A 14062-nucleotide genomic window follows, 5' to 3' on the forward strand; every position below is an offset into this window, starting at 1 on the left:
AGAAACTTTTTGGCCTCCATTCCACCTTAATGGAGTTGCAGTAAAGTGCCTTGTGTCCTTTACATGGAATTTGATTTCCTGTCTGTTGCCCGAGTCAAGATTCATTTGTACAGCTTCGATTGAGTGATAGGATATTTATGGGTTTTTTCAGGACCATGGAGAGAAAGATAAAAGAACTGTAAATCCTGCCCTCCATGTAAGGTAAGAATCAACTGTGGTCAATGGACTACAATAAAAGGGATGAAGTTGTTCAGTGACATGTCTCCTTAAATGTTGCTGTGCTGCATGGACACATGAAGCGATGGGTGATCTGTAGGCTTTCTTTTGATTCAGAGTCTTCTGCTTTCTGTTGGGGGTGAGTGCATCAGCGGATGTTGGGCTGAAGGACAGATAGGTGGAGTAGCAGCCCAGTCATTGCTCTCTGCTGATGTGGCAGCCTTCCTGCTCACGGACTTCGGTGGACCTCCCCCACACCATGCAAAAAAGGGCCTTCCTTTAGATCCCACGCCTCATTGTTCTTCTGCCCCAGCGTCTCACTTGGAATGAAAAACAGGAAAACGTCTCCTTTGTGCGTCCGTTATTCCAATTTGGTGAATGTTTGTATGAGTAATTGCAAGGGCTGTCCCTGCCTTGATTATAAATAGCTCTAAAGTTTATATAGATTAATGTGTTATATCCAGCTTACAATGGAGGATGCTTCTGTTATTCTTTGGGAAGCGCAGTAGAGCTCAGAGAACTTGCATGTTGTTAATCTGGTCATATTTAAAGCTCTGTAAAGTGGCACTAACTGTAACTGCATGCAGCTGGATGCAGTCAATATAGTGTCAGTAACAAAAGTAAAGTACTTTTTGTATTGTAGCTTGTACACATTTGACCTTTGAAACAGGAGAGCTTGTGTGGGGGTTCGTCATGGTTAGACTTTTTTTTTTTTTTTTTTTTTTTTTTTGACTATGGCATAATAAAAATCACGATGACACACTGGTGTGAAAGAATGGAAGATAATTTATATGCGCAGAATATCAATGCTATGCTGATGCAAGGGGCTCTTGGACATGTGGTTCGGGGTTCATGGCTGGGGCACGTCTGACTCTCCAGTATGTGTTCTTGTTTTAGTCCTCAGGATACCCCAACTGCAAATGCAGGTACCTGCAGCTCCCCTTCAAAGATCGCGACCAAAGCATCTCATACGGCTGGTGCCGGAAGCCTTTGCGTGTTCCGTGTCAGTCTTCCTGATGACTGATGTCAAAGAGGCCCTCGTTGAGCATCGGCGTAGCATGTGGCAGCTCGCACCGCTGTCCCAAGGCACGACCATCTGTCTGTAGTGTTCTAAGGCTGGGAAGTGACAGCCGTACTGGCCTGTCAGAATTCTCTTCCTACCTCTGCTGTTCCTCCGAGTCCAGTCCGGCCCGTCTCCTTGGTCATGTGACCTGAACATCGAGGCAGCTAATCTTTACTTCCATTGTCTTCATTACGTTGTCAGGTTTAAGTGTTTTTGGACCACTCGGTACCCCCGATGCTCTTGCAGTTCTGTGCAGAACGGTCTCTTAATCTGTCCTTCATTGTTCTACTTCTGGTATCAGTGCTGTGGATTAGCTGGGTTTTAAAAAAAAAAAAAAAAAAAAAAACAATGGGTTGTGTGTCACTCTCCGTTATTCGGACCTTAGTTTCTGTTACTCCTTTATTGTGCACGTATGGGAAATGTCTTATTTATGTGGGAGCATAAATGTAAAATTCTCACACACAATCCTTAGGGGGACTAAGGGCATTTTACACATCCTTTAGGATATTGTCATGCACTGTTAGAACACTATGGGGAGTTTCACATTCAGAATCTCACACCTTTTTATGGACTCATTGTGCATTGATTATGATTATTAAAAGCTCTTACCTTGAGTACTTGATCCAGGGGCTGAGTCTGACCCGACTCGTCATGCAACTGTGACTGGAAGCTGTACTGGAACCAGACGGCTAACAGGCCAGTAAGTGTGTTGGTGTGGGGGAGGGTATCATGCTTGGCCACAGCATGAGCTCCACCTAGGGGCATGTTGGATGCTAGCAGGTTGCCAGTAGCAGTGCTGGCATTGCTAACATGGTATCCAGCCTCGTGTGCTTAGGGCTACGGGCTGCTCTGTCAGCCACTCTGGACATTAAGAGCTCAGTCCAGTAAGGTGACTGAAATGGCTAAACTGACAGTGGAAAATCTGTGCATGGCAAAAGTTTTAAGCATTTAAATCAAAGCTGAACTAAAGCTCTGTCATTAAGCTTTCTTCTGACTGCAGGCTTTCATTAGTAGTATTAGGCATGGAAAATCTTTTTAGCTACCGACACACTAGGATGAAATTTGCATTGTGAGGTCGATTTGAAGGATCAGAACAAGTCGCGTGAACGGGCATGACCTGAGGAGGCCTTCAGCTCCTGGGCACATGAGCGTACGCGCGCACACACCTTGGACAAAGGCAGACACGGACGTATGTACAAGAATTACGTCTGCACTAGTTACAATAGAGTGTGTGTGTGTATATAATATGAGAGAGAGGACCTCCTGAAAAGAGTTTCTATTATGCGTTTTCTTGTGTTGTGCGGGTGGGATGAAATCAGTGTTGGAGAACAAAGCTCAGGGATATTTATTTTTGAGTTTTTTTCACTGACAGCTAACAGTTTAATCCAATTACACAATTGGATGTTGATGAAGATGCTTGTGGCTGGGAAGGTATAATCTGATGGGGAGAAAAAACTGAATTTGAACAAACCCCCATGCATATTTTAACATTGGACCACTATGAAATTCCTCCATTCCAACCATTCTGTTCCATTGAAATAAATCCCACCCCGATCAGCTCTGTTGCACCACACTTTAATATGACACATACATAAATTAATGCACACTTCAATTTTGAAACAAAGCCCTTCTATAATTAGACTACTTTTAATCTTGGTCTTAAAAATCAGGATCATTGGCAAATACAGATTGTTGATTGCATAGTGAATAGTTTCACAGATTTCCAGATTAAGTTTGTGCTCTATGAGTTAAGCCGATTTAACAAGATCGGCTTATTTGATGGGGATCTGAACTCCCCCTGGACCCTGTGAGTATCCTCAGTCACATTGGTTCCTCACATACTCTTTAGCGAACCTTCTTTTTAAATTAATGTTTGCTTTAACCCCCTTAATATAGCTTGCTATTTTATTGGAGGAGTGCAGGCTACATTCTCTTTTGCAACAGCAGGACTTCTACTTACAAGTCTGTGTCACTACCGCTGTATTGCCTGCTGCCCTTTGTTCTTATGCTCTTGATATTAACCCCATGCATGAGCTTTTTTGTAAAATTTAAATAATCACAGGAGGGATAGATGATTCTTAGCCTACAGACTTGGTCTGGATGCTGTCGTGATTCCCCTTGTCACTTGTTGCCTTAAAAAGGCCGTGGACTGAACTGGGAGCTCGTGGGCTTTCGTGGTGGGATGTCACACTTCCTTTTCTCACATTGATTATTTCAGTTCTGCAGCAACCACCCTTGTGGACTGAGTTTTAACCTATTGCCAGTTAAAGTACCCAGGTCACACTAAGTTAAGGTTCCTCAACCTTAATATTGTCTGCAAAATAACTCGGTGCACAAAAAAGGGTGAAATGGAAATAATTTTGCACTAACAAACAATTAACGAGTAACCAGTCATTGGTTTGTGAGATGTGGTTCACTGCTTTTGAAAGCCGCTCTTCAAAAATATAAAGCTAATTGCAGTGCAGCTGTAAAACTGGATACCAAGCAGGTGTTTAAAGAAAGTCCAGTTGGTTCTGTTGCATAACGCATGTTCTGAGCCGCTTGACCTCTCGATCTCCGTGTGTAAGGTCGTCCTCCTCCCCATGGTGGTGTGCGCGCTGGCTGAGCCACACACCTCCCTCGGATGGTTTCCTGCCTCCATCTGCAAAGCCTGCCATCAAAGACCGATGGCTGGTCCCCCGATAAGCTGCCTTTGGATGTTTGCTCTTCTACCTTCCCCGCATCTCGCCCGTTGATGGGCGGGTTTTCATCCTGTTTTAATTAGAAGCAGGTATGCCTGCGTGAGCTGTGTTTCCGATCCGGCTGCTGCCTGCCAGCCATTGGCAGAGGAGGCCTGAGATCAGGGTCACGTGACACATGTTTATTAAGTCTTGCCATCCTCATTGATCCCAGCCCCACAGCGCTTGGAGTTGGGCGGTGATACTGCTATGAGGCGTCAAGTCAAAATGTCCCTGTTTCTTGGGAGCTCCTCTGCTTAACAATATGTTCACGTAACTAATTAATAAGAGAATCAAAAGTGTGGTTTCTTTTATCGGCTCCAAGGGAGGATAAGATAGAATTGGGGTCAGAGGCTTTTCCGTCTCTAGGACATCTGATGAATGCGGCGACACGCAGTGAAACCTGCTTGGCTTCCTAAAGCATATGCCTGGTCTTGCCATGGTTTTTTGCCACAAATTCATTAATTTGGCACTGCGTAACTTTTTTTTTTTTTTTTTTTTTTCCCCCTTTGTAAATACTGGAACGAATAAGAGTAAAAAAATTTTTTTTTTTTTTGTCCGCCAGACCCAATCTACAACTGCCATTTTCACTCTCTTGTATGAATAAAACCTGTTCATCTCCCAGAAGAAACTGCTTTGTCTTGTCATCAGTGATTATTAGCATTTTGAGCATTTTGACCATCATGGGGCCATGATTGCAGTGAAGAGACATCACGTCTCCTTAAGTGAACACCACCTTGTAGGTAGGCTTTCACATGTGCACATGCTCAAATATGAGTGGTGATCGCCTGCTTCCCTCTATTTTGATAACCCTCACTAATTAGTCCTTTAATGCTAATTAAATATGCAGTATGTGGCTATTTGTAGTGCTAAACTGCCTTTTAAAAGATGAAACGTCTACATTTATCTAAAACTTTTCTCCAAAGCACCTTACAGTGTTATGCTATATACAATTATTTTACCCATGCATACAGCTGGGTAATTTTTTTATTTTTTTAACTGGAACAATTCAGGGTAAGTACTATATTCAAGGCTACTACAACTGGAGGTGGGATTCAGACCTGCAAGCTTTGGATCTAAAGGCAGCAACTTGAACCACTACACTATCAGCTGTCGAATCTAACTTCAAATATATTTACACTTGAAGTTATGGTATTTATTGCTAGAAAACTTAATCCATCGACACTGATAAGCGCTCAGAGCGGAAAGCAGTGTTACACATATCCTGTATGTTCCACAGCTCTCAGTAAATGAATAAGACAGAACTTGACCATGGGGTTTTTCCAACTCCTGTGCGATGGTTAAACGGACACTGGTTATCTGGGCCCCCATACTGAGAAAGTGCCCGCAAGAGATGCCGGATCAGCGGGCCTGATGCAGAATGTGCTTGAGCCATTATCGCATCGTACAGCTTGTATAATGGACAGCAGCAAGGGGCAAAGAAATGATACAGTATTTATTTTTAGGAACACTGTTTAAATTCTGTAATGGTAACTGTTGATGAAAGCCACTGCCATGGGCATAATGGTGACAGGTTTGCATGAGGACACTGGGTTTCTCCTGGGAGGTGTTACTTGACTCCTAACTGGTTATAAAGCTAACTTGTGTCAGCACAAACGCATACAGAATAATGAGAGCTGGAGCCCATTGCTCCTTTATTACCTCCCCTTCCAACTCTACTGGGTCTCAGAAAGGAGGTTTTTCTTCTTCTCCACACTGTCAAAAATGCGTGCTAACTGTTAAATTTCCTATTTCAGAGCTAATTTTTACTCTGTCGGTCGAGTGTCTGAGACTTCTGGCGCCAAATGTGTTTGGGCTGTTCCTGTGTTTATAGACACTTGTTAATGTGAAGAGCGAAGCCATTGATTCTGTTGTGTCTATGGACTGGTTCTGCACCAGGGCTTGTATTGTTCAAGAAAGCAGATGTGTACCACAAAGGCTGTCGGCTAATGCTACACGCACACATTGTCTGAAACCACTTGTGCCAAGCGAGGTCGTGGCGAGCCGGAGCCTAACCCAGCAACACAGGGCGTAAGGCTGGAGGGGAGGGGACACACCTAGGACGGGACTCCAGTCTGTCACAGGGCACTCCAAGAGGGTCTTGAACACCAGACCCGCCAGAGAGCAGGACCCGGTCAAGCCCGCTGCGCCACTGCAGCCCCCCCACCTAATATTACATTAATTGCTAATAAAGTTAATAGCTAATATTAATTAAATTAAATTAAAATTATTTTTCTTGCATGGGTTTCTTCCAGGTGCTCAGGTTTCCTCCCACAGTACAAAGATATGCTGTTCAGGTTCATCTATAGTGTGTGAGTGACAGAGAGTGTGTTCCAGTGATGTATGGATGAGTGACCCACTGTAAGTAGTGTGTCCAGCAGTGTAAGTCACCTTGGTGAACAAGGTGTGTGGGCTGTAACACTACTTAGTTTGGAAATTGCTTTGGTGAAGTGTCTGCTACATAAATAAATGTAAAATTACTGTGTGTGTGTGTGTGTGTGTGTGTGTGTGTATGTGTGAGGTTGCCCTGCACTGAACTGGGGTACAGTACTGAGCCTTATGCCCTGTACTTTCAGGAATAAGCTGTAGGCTGCCCCAATTGTGTTTGGACAAATGGCTAAAGACAATGAGGGATACGATTCTAGCACCATATACTTGTTTCCAGCTCATTCGGCAGCATGCAGGGTCCTCCAGGGATGACTTTTGCACCTCTGGATTGCTGTTGACTGTCAGATAAGCTGCTCACTTTCTTTGCTTACTGCCTGTCATGTCACCCCAGAAGGAAGATGATGTTCTGGTATGAGCTCTTAACTGCCGACTGTAGGGGGCGCTAGTGCAGAAGCAGGCCGACGCTTAACAAGCCTCAGTCCTGAATAGCAGCCTGACGGAAAGTGATGGAATCTGGGATCACGCCATCGTGTACATCTACTGGTGCGGGATGTCAGTTTTAATTTGTGTTTTATTTTATATTCTAAGCATGCTGAGTAGAGAATGAGTGACTCTGCCACAAATTTAGCAGTCCCTTCAGTTCCGAACCCCAAAACAAACCCCAGCGGGCATCATTTACTGCAGCGGCTACAGTGCTGTAAAACTGTGCTGGACAGAAAACCCACTTGCTGAATATATTAACGGCCCTCAAAGTGCTTTCTTGTTTAGAGTTGCACTGCGCAGGATTTAGTGCGGAGACATGAATCAGACTTTTACCTGGAGCGGAATTAAAAATGCCTCTTAGAAGGTGCTGTGGAAAATCAGCGCCAGTTGCGTGTCTGCAAATCATTACCAATCTGTGCCATCTCTTTTATACATCGATTAAAGTAGTGTGCGAAACACATGGATTATGACATGCAGATTAAAAATGGAGCGCAAAGGGTCACCCTTTAGACGCCCTACTTGCTCTCTGTCTTCCAAAGGCTAAAACAAATGACACCCTCGTACTGTTCACCCACGTTCCCGCTTATGAAAGGGGCAACGGGAGCAAGGAGCTGCTAATCGTGTAGCTGCACAAAAGAAGTTTGTCCGTAATCACACATCCTTTCCCTGGCAGAGCCCCCACCTGATGCACCTGCATTAACATAAGCTAGTGCTGTTATTTTTAGTGGTGGGCGGGCAGGCAGGTGTACGCACGCAGGGGGCAGATGGTCGGACTTGATCCTATTAGCTTTATTGATGGAAGGAGCCCAAGCGGCAGTTGCGACTCTCGCCTGGCTCACGCCGTGTCCGTTCGCGGGTCTCACCTGTCCCAAAATTGAGTGTCTCCACTGGCAGTCCGTTTACCCCTGAGGTGAGTGTCTCCAGGCGGATGCCTTCGAGCAGCTCAAGTCATCATTCTGTTACCTTTTGCCTTTATGCTTAACTTGCACATCAGAATATCATCACTGGAACCTCAGTTCTGGCACATGCTTTGGTAGGGAGGGAGGTATAGTTTTAAACTCATTAGTCACAAATAACTGCTCCTCCTCCTTTGCAGTCAAACCAAAGCAGAAAAATAAAGTATTGGAGGTCCAGTGCAACTGCTGAATATTGGTGTGTATAATACAAATGAAACATGGACTATACATATAGATCTAGTGTGAACACTAGATCATATGTGCTATATAATGGTATAAATGTAAAACTAATAATGTTTTTATATAATACTCATATCTAAAATACAGTATACAGATATAGGAGTTAATATATATTTTATAGGAGTCCAGCCTTAAATATCACTAAATGTAATGCAGCACCGTTGGGAAATGAAGCCAAACTGCCTGTCTTCATGGCGCCCAACAGATAGTCTTCCATACTAACTTGGTGAGTATGCCTGGAGCCCATGAACTTGTTTTTCACCCAGGTTTCTGGTTTGCAGCCTAATGTGAAGCGAATGCTCTTTGACCAAAGGTTTCACGCCCCTTCCTGCACTGAGGGACGTATACAATACTTGACTTGCCACGTTGCTGGTCAGGTGTAAAATTAAAAGCTTAAATTGCTTTTTGGTAAAATTATTTAAACTGTTGAATACTTGTTAAAAGTAACTGAGATTAATTATTTAAATAAGATTAAATAAATTCGTAGTTGCTCGGGTATAATAGTTAAATGACATTTAAAATACGGTGATTTAAAAGATTACGGTGACGTGTGACACTGGAAAAGCAGAACTCTGTGGACGGCATGATCTATAAATGACCTGTAGCCACATTAATAATCTGACATATTGGACAAACTTAAATTTTAATGAATTCTCTCCTTTGACCCGAGTTGTCCTCTTGAGATATGAAATACCTTTGAATTTCCATGGTAAAAGAGATATCTGCTAGAATAGTCTTCATACTTGGGATATTAAAGCTAATGGAAGTAAATTTTTTCTGACGGAAATGTATCCCTTTCATACAGCACCCTCCACACTAAATAATCCATCCTGCTAAACAGAATAATTAAAATAATTCTGAAACGAAATTCATGCAGCGATTCGTACCTAAGTGTGGCACTGCATATGAGAAATGCTCAAGCTGGTTAAAAGCATTTTTGAGTTGCTAAAAATCATAATTGATCAAAAGCTACTCCAGCTGCATCACCATTCTTTCCTGCTACTTAAATCTGATACACATAATTTTATGGCATTTATAAAGTTATAGTTGAGGACTTTTTAATGGCTCATTGAACAGCTTTTCCAGCATTTGGCTGCTATTGCTTTAACTGTTTGGGAACCTGTATGGAACCAGCCAACAGACAGTGACTGATGGATGTGCTGGGACAGGTTTTCAATTAGATCAAATTATTTTGGCATCTAATTTCCTCTCTGCACTTACTTTACACTTCAAACAGGTGGTCACACTGGGTGGCTACGGCACAGCAGCCTAGAGGTTTTACCCAAAGTGTGCATTGTGAATCCCTGTGTTTGCCGGGGCGGGTGTTTCTAATTACTTATTCACCATACTGGACTTTTACCCCATTCAAGGGGAACCTCACCTTTGACCCCTGCATCACTACAACCCTAATTCTTCTATACAGTTACTGAAAATGTTGGATGGATGAAAAAAATTCCTCTTGCTTTAAAATGCCCCCCCAGAAAACTGCGGTTGGATTGAACAGGCTGATGCCCCTCATCCTGACTGGCTGAGGTTCCTTATTTCAGGCAGCGTGGAAGTGCCGACGAGTCCATTGGCGCGGTGTCCTTCAACAAAGGTTTTGGTGAATAGCAGGAGGTGCAGCAACGTGCCATTCAGTTCTGGCCTCCCGTGATAAAGATGGATAAAGCAGAGCGATTGTTTATTTGTTCGAAAGTCGTCGGCCTTGATCAAGATGCTGAAATCTACAAATGAAACACAGGAATTAAGCTTTTACAGTACTTTTGGACAACTGTATTGGGTACACCGTCCCACGGTCCAGATACTACCAACAAGCTTCGCGGAGTCTAAAATGAACAAGGCAGTCGTGCCTCCCATGTTTACGGGAATATTAATTTTTTGCTGATATCTCAGCCGTGACGGAGCTGACAAACGATGCGGTACGAATTCGGAACTTGCCGTTACTCTTTATCTCGGGGAGAAGTGCTGCCTGTGTTGCAGAACGTTCCGGTGACTCGCGGAACGTGACGGCATGTTTCAGGCAAGCGCTGACAGTCGACACTCCAGGGGATTCGGTGGAAAGTGCCGGAGTCGGGAGGAGCGGGCGATAAACAGTTGTAAATGGGCCAGGGTTACATAGACGCCCCAAGCGGAGTGCGACGCCCCACTTGGATGTTTGTTTATTTACGATGACTCACGGAGGCGACGCGTAATTGATCGGTAAACCCAAACACCTTCCCTTGGAGCCCATTTCCCGTCAAGCGTGTCTCTCCCCGTGTTCCTGATCGCTTCCTTTCCAGGCTCCCTTGTGTTGCAAAACACAGATGACGTGCACAATCATCCCGTATGCTTGAATATTCATCCCACCTCAAGGTGGCCTTTCAGGATAACAGTTCGGGAGACGAAAACAAAGGCCTGTCCTCCTGTCTGTACGGGACGTGTCCTTTTTTTTCTGTCGTGGTGACACCATCGTATGGTTGTTTCTGCTATTGAAATATACGTCAACAGGCCAGGTATCCTTTCAAGGAAACCATAAATCCTGGCATGTGTGTATGATAGCAAGAATGTTCAGGTTTATAGAAAGGAAATTATGTTGAGGCCCAGAACCAAGTGAGCTGGAAAATTGCCACATTCGTGCAATGCTGAAGTCATTTTAGAGACGTAGTCAAACGAAATCAGCCATGCCATATGGTTGTCTCTTCTTTCCTCTTTTAATGACTGCACATATTTCTATTCAAGAAAAAGGGAAATTCATGGTTTTGCTGTCACGTTTCCCTACAAAGTGTCACCGAATATAACAGTTTAAAAATTTTTTAAAAAAGGCTGTAAGCGAAAGCTACGGTGGCTCGACTTTGTCTGTCCGGAAATCTTCAAGCTTTCTCTTTCTTCAGTGTGATGAAGGCTGGGCTCTCGCTGGAGTTTGCTCTTTGTTTCCTTCCTCCTTTTCGCATATACAGGGAAAGTGTGGCAACTGCAGACAAGTTTCCTCCCTAAACGGAGTCATTGCATTCTGTCCTGCTCCTAATTGCCTCCGTTGTTTGAAGCTTCCGTGCAGCTTCTGTTCACTAATATTCAAAGGGTGCATTTATTTCCTAAATCTTAAGCCTGGCATGCCTTCTTATTAAGGAGATACTGAAAGTAAACTCAGTCCAACTGTCATGCGACGAATGCAATATAGCTTTTTTCAGTATAAATACCATTGGATTTGTTTGATTTTACTTTTGTTAATCACTTGAAATTAGAACTCCAATTAAGAGGGTTCGCCAGAATGGATGGGGTCACCTATTTCCTTCTCACTTAGAAGAATTTTGTCCTTTTCTGAAAGTATGATTGACGAGAACAATAGAAAGAAAGAAAATAGGTAACTTTTTTCCGAGAATGACGGGACATCTGTGTTCTGATCCACTCCACCTCTGCTGGAAAGAACAGCCAGATGCTTGTAAGACCTTCCAGCTACAGCCCAGCTGTGATGGAAGACAAGGGCGAACAGATTCAATTATCCGTGGACATGTTTATCAGGGATAATTTTTTAACCTGCAGGCTACAGCGATGCTGTGTGTTTCTGCTGCCGCCGTGGACCAAAACAGAAAACGTACAGCAGAAAAGCGATAAGACTGTAGTTAGGACAGACTTCCAGGATCTGAATAGAAAGTGTGACTTGAAAGCACACTTTTCAGGGAATATAAACTAGGTCATGAACATAACTTGACATGTTGAGCAATGAAGTGACTGGCTTGATGTTCCTCCTTAGCTAGCTGGCAATAGAGTTATGTTGGTTGCCCATTTGTCTCAATAAAGTCGAAAAGGCCGACATGGTCTGTTCCAGAGTGTCTGTCGGAGGGGGTAACTGAGAGCTGGGTCTCTAAGCATTTAGATTTCCGGAGAATTCCCACCCCAGATGAACAGTGCATTGTTTATATTGTCAGCTCTACAGATTGCTCCAACATGTTTGTATATTTAAACAAATGGCATTAATTTTTTAGCGGTAATGGCAGCTAGTATCTTTAAAAGTGGAACGAACAGATCCTTAGAACTGAGCCAGCTGGTATCTGTCAACACAGCTGATACAGTTGAACATTGTCTTCAAGCTCCGTCAGTCCCATGCCATTTGTCTCAACTTCTTCGCTCACAGTTTTTCTGCCTTTACGGAGTGGAAGCTCAAATGTCTCTCACATCGTGCCACTGGTGGAGATCCGGTCATTCCACAGCTCGCAAAGACAATGAAGGAAGTTGGACAGGTGATTAACTTTGAGTGTCGACGACTGCGGTTCTTCAGGAGGAATCCCTAACCAGATTGAGATGAGAGGCTCTGCTGCATAATGCTTCCCAATTAGAGCTTCTGGAGCTGCGGGAATGAGAGCGAGCGAGGCAGCTGCTGTTGTGTCGCGAGTGCCGTGGAACTTCACAACTACTTCGAGCCCCCCTCGCAGGGCAGTGGATGCCCTCGAAATGCTCTCATTCCTGACTGTTGCTGCAGAATGAGTGTGCATTTTTACACTACAAAGACAATGCACTGCTTGTAAGGGATTTTGTAGCTGACTGTGTGTGTCGAGGTTGTGTGATGTTTGCGTGAGCTAGAGTTACGTTGCAGTGGTCTGCTGAGATGAAGTGTCCAGAGCCAGTGCTTCCAGACTTGGGCACTGCCTGGACAACCTGCAGCGACTGTACAGCTGTTTGGAGTGTAACCACTGAGAAAAGATGAGACGTTCCCTCTCTCGTCGGCCCTTCCGGCGCATGCGTGCGTGCGCGTGTGTGTGTCACGCTTACACCTCCGTTGTGCTGTATAGCACTCTTAATTTGAACTGGTGATAAACTCCTTCAAGGGAACGATGCAACAACTTCACCTGTAGGACTAGTTCAAGCATTAATCACCAAGGGTCATGAATGGCCAGTCCCCGGTGTGACATCAGCTCACATCTGTCAGAAAGATTTGTTTCTGGGTAAAAGCCGTTCATTCACAAAACAAACCTTTTTACGTACAAATGTACTGGGGTGCTCTATGAACTGTTACGACAGGCACTGATAGCTTACACAAAATACGCTTTGCAAAAAGTACATTGTTGATCAGACCTTTATATTTGGCTGACGCTTTTCTCCAAAGTGCCTCGCCATGTTCTGTTGTTAACGCTTATTTACCTGTTTATACAGTTGGGTCATTTGTACTGGAGCAATTTCAGGGTTAGGTCCTTGCTCAAGGGTACTATAGCTGGAGGTGGGATTCAAACATGTAACTCTTGGGTCCAAAGGCACCAGCTCTAACTACTACGCCACCTGCTGTACTGGTAACCCAAGTGAACCTTCGGGACAGCAATAACGGGGAGGTTCGGTGAAGGCGCAGAGTGACGGTCATGGTTCAGTGAAGAGCCATGAATTATATTAATTTTAATGACTGTCGGAAATAAAGCCGTTATCAGCGCACGCGGAGGAGATGTTGTTTTAGTTATAGCGACCTCATATATCTGAGCCACCTCCCTGTGTCAGGTCTGGAAAGTGCTGAGCTGTGGGTTTCTGCCCTGACAGTATACTTCATTAGCGGCGATCTCATGTGGCCTGCGGTGGACGTGTTCTCAGTCCGGCAGCGTGTGGCTGCCCGTCTCATCTCCCCCACAGCGAGCGCACCAGGCTCATTACCAGTTAATAATTAATGCTCCGCCTGTACACAGATTTCCCTGCCCCCTCCCCTGTCTGACACGCTGGCTGGTGCTCTCTGCTTGCAAGGAGACCATGACCATCGGTTTCAGACCAGGTAAGGTGCAAGAACAAGTGCTCAACAGGCCCAGAGCGTCCCGTTTCGCTGCTTTGCGGTAACTAACTGAGACTGGATCAGAGCCTCTGGCCTCAAGTATCGCCTGGAGAGCTGTCCGGTAAACGGCATCTGCACAGCACGGAGCGTGGCGGGGAATTCTAACGCTTGTGCTGCAGGATGCTTCTGCGCGTCCCGGTGCTGGAGTTTCCATGGCAACACCACCCCCCCCCCCCCACCCGCGCTAGCCACGGCCGTCCCTGTGGGCTCTCTCCAT

General features: G+C 44.7%; 1 protein-coding gene across 2 annotated transcripts in view; it reads left to right on the forward strand.

The window, feature by feature from the left end:
- LOC108921134 (SH3 and multiple ankyrin repeat domains protein 3-like) overlaps window positions 1-14062 on the forward strand; it is a 191613-nt gene that overhangs the window by 11703 nt on the left and 165848 nt on the right. The window lies entirely within an intron of this gene.

The sequence above is a fragment of the Scleropages formosus genome, chromosome 5, assembly GCF_900964775.1.
Source record: "Scleropages formosus chromosome 5, fSclFor1.1, whole genome shotgun sequence".
NCBI lineage: Eukaryota > Metazoa > Chordata > Actinopteri > Osteoglossiformes > Osteoglossidae > Scleropages > Scleropages formosus.